A 7,841-nucleotide genomic window follows, 5' to 3' on the forward strand; every position below is an offset into this window, starting at 1 on the left:
CCCTAAAATGTAAAAAGCGCAAGACACCCTATAAGTTTTATTTCTTGAGGTATTCTCTAACTACTCACCAATTATCATGAAAATCTATGGAAGTTCAACTAAATCGGAGGTGAAAATCTTCGGTCTTCAGTGACTGCACTTTCAGAAATAAAAAAAATAATCAAAAAATAAGGATGGATTTCACAGTGGCGGCTCGTGGCTTTAGGGATAGGGTCGGCAAGGTTTTGTCTCCTCAGATAGGTATGCCATCTAATTAAAATGCTTCAATTTCATACGGGATTTTTGGTTTTTGTTTAATTTTGTTTTTTTTTTATTTTTTTTGTTTTTTTTTTATAAATTTAGAACCTAAACCTGTTTATAAATTAGCTGTAGTCTATGTTGTTTCGAAGTAACAAAATGGGTTATAACGTCATTGTAAAATTTATTATTGTTTTGGAGAGATTTTAAAAGTTTTTTTCTATTGACATTTGAGACAAACTTGACATTATCTCTTGTTTCATGGTTTTTCGACAATACGTTTGGACTCTTTTGAGACAAAAGAAATCCCGTTCATTTGAGGCAGAATTTGCCCACATTTGAGAACAATAATATAATTTATTAATTTCGGGGACAGTTTGTTGTACCTATATAATGAATTGCAGTATATAAAATTATACATATTTTCTAACTTATCCCACCTTCCGAAAATATTTGGATCAGCATATAAAATTTCATTTTTTTATTTTATTTGATTAAAGAATGATGGATAATTTTTCATGAACTAGTTTAATACATATTTTGAAAATTATTTGGCGTAACTTTTAAATTTTGAATCGTCAAAGAGGCAAATGACTTATGACAGTGAGTAAATAAAGTAGGGGTGCAATAGTTTTAACTTTTGCCTGGAGACCATACAATTCACCGGACATCAAGGTAGCGCCGTCATAAGTTTGCCTTACCAATTTATTTTCGATATCAAAAAATTTTAATCTGTCCTTTAAAACACCAAAAATATATTCTGTCTTATGGCTTCTACTCACGCCTGAAAACCTAAGAACCTCTCATAAATATTAGACGTAACGCGTATCGAAGAACAATTGATAATTGTGAATGACATGTTACCTCTATCAGTAGTTTCGTCTACTTCTACCGAAAAAAGGATCAAAATGTAACTACTAATTGATTCTTTCATTCTGTGCTGTTTTAGTTACGCCGCTAAACCTCTTCGAGACATTCCAGATCGTATTTGTTAAACAATTTTATTTGTTCTCTATAATTAACTTGATTTAACGAATTCTCCCATTTCATCCTGTCCCCTAAATGGTAATTCCTGGCAACTTAATAAAACTACAATATCAATAATTAAACGACGTAAAACTACTTATTTCATATTATGTAGTTTCATCCCGGGCGAGCTAGCAAGGTACGTGGCTAGGTATGTGCCTTGCTGCCGTTTGCAGATCACCGATCGGCAGATTGGTATATATCTGCCGGACTTCGGGCATTTGGCCATTCAAATGAATACAGGGAATGTATATTTGGTTACCTATCGGCTAATATTCCATAACTCCTTATTACAAGCAAATCGTCAATCTGGGGACGGCTTGCCGAAGCGGGCATATCGCAATCGGGTGCATGGCTATAGGATCATTAATTTGAAAAGTCTCTTACGCACAGCGCACAGGGATCACTTAACGTATCGGATCGATCGAATTCTTTTAAAAACAATGAATAAAATTTAGTCTGTATTATCTCACAGATATTTTTTTATTTCACAGAAACGAATATCATCAATTCTGATTAAATTAAATATTTAAAAAAATCTATAATGTGTCCATAAATGTGTGGGTCGGCACTGCCGACCCTGCCGTCCCTGACTAGCCGCCACTGGGATTTCACCCTTAAAATGGAAAAAGTGTAAGTAGACACCACATAACTTTTATTTCTTGAGGTATCCTCTAACTACTCAGCAATTTTCATGAAAATCGATGGAGGTTCAACGAAATCGTAGGTAAAAACCTTCAGTGACTGCACTTTAAGAGATATAAAAAATAATTTTTTAAAAAAGGATGGATTTCACCCTTAAACAGGGCCGTAACTACCATTGGGGCAACCGGGGCAGTGTCCCGGGGCCCCCAGCCGAGGGGGGCTTCGCAGGTGCCCCTTTTTTACCGTGCATAGATTTTAACGGGGAAAATGAAAATATGCATTTTAAAAGCCGATCCCAACGAAATATTTTCAAATGACACAATTTTTAAAAGACCTTACAGTGACACCCTAGACCTCAACATAAAGTTTTAATATTTTACTAGGGAAATTAGTATTTTCGACTAAAATGCAATTGAAACAGAACCCTCAGAAGGGGCCCCTGAGGCCTGAGCTAAGTTGGGGCTCCCGATACCTAAACATAAAAATTTAAATTATTACTTAGGAAATTAGTTATTTCGGCGTAATAAAGCCTAAAATGCCATTGGAAGAGGGGCCCGGGCTAAGCTGGGGCCCCCGAGACCTTTCGTAAAGATATAAATTGTTACTGAGGAACTTAGTTATTTTGTCGAAATAAAAACTCAAATACAAACGGAATAGGAGCCTACGGTCTCCTCTATTTTGTCATAACCAATTTACCCCAGACTCCAGACCATTTGGTACGTGAACGGAACCATATGGTACCACATATTGACAAGAAAGGTAAGATGGAATGAGCACATTGGAATCAGCCCCACCACCCACATAACAATTTCATGTTCTTAGTAGATTCATAGAACATACTTTTCAGAAAAAGTATATGCTGAGAATATGCGTAATTACCATTGCGAATGTGCAGAGCAGATACTGAGTATATACTACATTACACTACTTAAACGTTCTATTTATATACTTAGAATGTACTACCGCACTTCTTTTCGGTATATACCAAGAATATACTTTTTAGAATATTCCAAGGAAGTGCTATATTGCTCAAAAGTATGTTTTTAGCATCACCTAATCTCATCTTAGGTTCTACTGGTTCTATCAAGTTCTATTATATTTACATATTTCAATTGCATATGAGAATGTAGTTAGTACATTCTACAATATTACTTAAAAAGTAAGTACACATTTTAGTTATTTATATAAATATTATATAATATTTGGCTAAACTATAAGTAATTAAAATTTATATACTTATATGTACTTACCTAGGTAGGTACTATTTAAGTAATATTGATTTACTAAAATGAATTATATTTTTAAGCACCGCAAAGATATTATGATTATGTATGTTCTTTAATCCTAGTACTTTATTGTTCGTCTTCGTCCTTAACACTGCATAAATACAAATAATGCCTGTTTTCGTTTTCATAATTTACCTTTGTTTTCATATCCTATCCCTAATCCCTGTTAAGGTATGAAGTGGACAGAAGAATGAGACTGGCCGTTTGCAGTTTGGTCACCGAGCACTGGTGTTGCCAATCGCAAAAAATTTCCCTTTTTGCGGGAATTTTCAACATTAAAGCTAATAAAAGGGAAACAGTTAACTCAAAAGGGAATTTTTGCTCCAGTCCAAATTGCAAAATATTAAAAAACAAAATCAAAATGTTTGAAAATAATTAAACATATCTTCTCAGATTTTGTAAACAGGAGGGAATTTTTTCATAAAAGTGGTAATTTTTAAGATAAGTTGAGGGAAAAAGCTTCCTAGACGGTTTTCAACACCAAAGACGTTGGATGTGGGTTCTGGCACGTTTTGATGTTGGAATGGCCCATATTGAATTGTATGTACTATCTATATTCCAAGGATGTAAAAATACTGATGGTAAACTCGAGATTCGGTGTAAACGGTACATTCATTTCAATAATTATATAATAATATAACGTTAATACAATTAATGTTCAAACTTTTTTACCATACAATTAAAACAATTTTAAGAAATTAATTCGTCCATTACTACCTAAATACCTAAATTTTATTAATTATTCTAAAATAACGAAGTTGAAAGTCTCAAAGGCTAGTATTGTTCTTCCTATACATACAAATTATTTTTAAGTTATTTTAAAAGTACTTATAAGTATGTGTTATGAATACACTTTTACAGAACATTCGATAAAGGTATATTCTAAGAATAAACTTTTACGAATATTCCGAGATACTACGTACACGAATGTGCTCAGTATGTTCGGTACGAGAATATTCTTTGAAGTATTTGCAAAGAACATGAAATTTAAAATGTTTTTTAAGGTACATGCTATGCTTGTACTACGCATATACTAAAAAGAATATACTCCGACGAATGTTGGTAGTATATGCTTTGAACATGATGCGATCATTGTTATGTGGGCAGTACCAAAGGATAATAAATCTAACAGTAGTGACGGTACTCGCGAGTGTCACTGCTGAAGGTACCGGATATCGTTTTCTAATATCCTCCTCAAACAGGATTCTGCTCTCATTAGAGCTGTATACAATTACTTCCCGACGGTCTCTTCCTTTGTGACATTTTCCTATCTCGTTCAATTTTTCTTCCACTCTTTTCATATCGAATTTTACCGCATTCTTGAATTTTTCTTCCACCTTTTCAATTTTCTGTATCTACTCAGCAATCTGGTTTACCTCTTCCTCAATCTGTCATCATCATTCTCTTTGCCTTATCCCTATGCGATGTCGGCTTCCCTAATTGCATTTCTCCACACAATTCTATCTTGGGTCATATCAATGTTAATCCCCTTTACCAACATCTCCTGCCTTATCGTCTCCCCCCAGGTCTTCTTTGGTCTTCCTCTCCTACTCCTTCCAGGAATCTGCACTTCAGCTATTCTTCGTATTGGGTAATTAACGTCTCGACGTTGAACACGACCAAACCATCTTAACCTATGATCTCTCATTTTGGCATCAATTGGTGCCACTCCTAGACTTCCCCTAATATACTTATTTCTAATTTTATCCTTCTTTGTCACTCCACTCATCCATCTAAGCATTCTCATTTCCGCCACATGCATTCGTTGTTCCTCTTTCTTCTTCACTGCCCATCATTCAGTTCCGTACATCATAGCCGGTCTTATGGCTGTTTTATAGAATTTTCCCTTCAGCTTCATTGGAATTTTTCTGTCACACAACATACCACTCGCTTCTTTCCACTTCATCCATCCAGCCCTAATTATACGGCATGCATCTCCATCTATTTCTTCATTACTCTGTTATACCGATCCTAGGTACTTAAAACTATTGCTTTTTACAATTAGTTCACCATCCAAAAATAACATTCCAAATACTCTGTTTTTGTCCTATTAAACCTTTTTCCTCCAGAGCTTGCCTCCACTGTTCCAGTTTTTGTTCTAAATCTCTTTCACTATTTCCTACTAACACAACATCATCAGCATACATTAAGCACCATGGAATATTACCCTGTAGTTTCGCTGTTATCTGGTCCAAAACTAATGAGAATAAATACGGACTAAGCACAGGCCTTGGTGCAATCCTACCTTCACATGAAATTTATCAGTCTCTCCCACACCTGTCCTAACACTAGTCATTACTCCCTCATACATATCCCTCACAATCTTTACAGATTCACCAGGGACTCCTTTCTTATTGAGTGCCCACCACAGAATCTCTCGAGGAACTCTATCATATGCTTTCTCAAGATCAATGAATACCATATGAGCGTTTGTTTCTTTACTCCTGTATTTTTCCATCAACTGCCTTATAATGAAAATTGTATCTGTTTTTGATCTGCCCTGTATAAAGCCAAATTGATTCTCGGATATTTCGGTCTCTTTACGTATCCGTCTATCAATTACACTTTCCCATATTTTCATAGTGTGGCTAAGCAGTTTTATAGCCCTGTATAGTTTGTACATTGTTGTATATCTCCCTTGTTTTTGTAAACAGGTACCAGTATACTGCTTCTCCATTCGTCTGGCATTTGTCCAACTTCCATAATTCTATTAAATAAGCCTGCTAGCCACCTTGTTCCTGTCTCTCCCAATGCTCTCCATACTTCCCCAGGAACATCATCTGGTCCTACCGCTTTTCCTTTCTTTATTTTTTGAAGCGCTTGAGCCACTTCTTCGTTTGTTATGTTGGTGACCATTACTGCTACTGTCTCCGTTGACTCTACAGGCTGTCTGTCAAATTCTTCATTTAATAAGCTGTCAAAGTACTTTCTCCATCTCTTTTTGACATCCCTTTCGTGAACTAGTATTTTTTTATTTTCATCTCGGATACATATAATCTGATTAAAATATTTTGCTTTCTTTGCTCTCTGTTTGGCTATTTTATATATCTTCGTTCTGGTATCAAGTTGATCGTATAGGTTTGAATACGCTTCTGCTTTGGCTTTTGCTACTGCTACTTTCGCTTCCTTTTTCGCCACCATATAGTTTTGAAGATCTGTGTCGGACCTGGTTTCTTGTGACTTTTTATATAATTTTCTCTTCTCTTTTATTTTTCCTTGTACTTCGTTTGACCACCAGCAAGTCTCTTTATCCTCAAACTTTTTTCCTGGCATTTTCCCAAGTATTTCAATAGCAGTCTCTCTTATACTACTGGCCATTTTTCTCCAAATTATATTAGGGCTTCCTTTCATGTTCCAACATATTTTTTCTACTATTCCTTTCCTGAATAGACCTTCTTTCTCATCTTTTAGCATCCACCACTTGATTTTTTGTGGTCCTCTCCGATATTTTTGTTTAGTTTCGCTTTTTTACTTTGATGTCCAGAACAAGCAGCGTATGTTGTTGGCTTACTGTCTCACTAACTATTACCTTGCAGTCCTCACGTATGTCTTCTTTCCTTATCATGAAGTAGTCTATTTGGGATTGATGTCCACTTTTGTAGGTATAAGTTGAGTTTCTCTCTTTTAAAGAATGTGCTAACAATCGCCATATCCAATGCTGTTGCTAATTCAAGCATGTCATCTCCAGCTTCATTTATAGTTCCAAAGCCTAATCCCCCATGTATTGCTTCTTATCCTGCCTTGGCTTGGCCCACATGTGCATTGAAATCACCTCCTATTCCTCAATCCGTATTTTCTCTGAATAAACCTTCATATCTTCAGATTTTTCCATTCGGTTTTAAAGTTTCAAGAAATTTTCTTTTTATTGTTTCATTATATATTATTATCTCATTTTGTTTTACTATCTGTTCATTTTGTTGTTTTTCTTTTAAAATTTTTAAAGCGTATAAAAAATAAGGTGATTTCAAAATTTTTTTGTGTTGGTCAACGAAAATAGCAATATGTAGGTACAAGAAAGTTCAGTCATAGAATGCATTAAAATGCGTTTTCAAGGGGTTAAATATCAAACATTTTTCCGGACCCCGTCTTTCGCTGGGGGGTAAACCCAGACCCCCGGCAGGGGCCCCCAGATCATCTTTGCCCCGGGGTCCCTAACATCGTAGTTACGGCCCTGCGCTTAAAACGGAAAAAGCGCAAGTAGACACCATATAACTTTTATTGCTTGATGTATCCTCTAACTACTCACCAATTTTCATGAAAATCGATGGAGGTTCAACGAAATCGGAGGTAAAAACCTTCAGTGACTGCACTTTCAGAAAATTATAAAAAATAATTTTTAAAAAAGGATGGATTTTACCCTTAAAAGGGAAAAAGCTCAAGTAGACACCATATAACTTTTATTTCTTGAGGTATCCTCTAACTACTCACCAATTTTCATGAAAATCGATGGAGGTTCAACGAAATTGGACTTAAAAACCTTCAGTGATTGCACTTTGAGAAATATAAAAAGTAATTAAAAAAAAAGGATGAATTTCACCCTCAAAATGGAAAAAGCGCAAGTAGACACCATAAAACTTATTTCTTGAGGTATATCCTCTAACTACTCACCAATTTTCATAAAAATCGATCATATCGGAGGTAATAGCT

The sequence above is a fragment of the Diabrotica virgifera genome, chromosome 6, assembly GCF_917563875.1.
Source record: "Diabrotica virgifera virgifera chromosome 6, PGI_DIABVI_V3a".
Classification (NCBI taxonomy): domain Eukaryota; kingdom Metazoa; phylum Arthropoda; class Insecta; order Coleoptera; family Chrysomelidae; genus Diabrotica; species Diabrotica virgifera.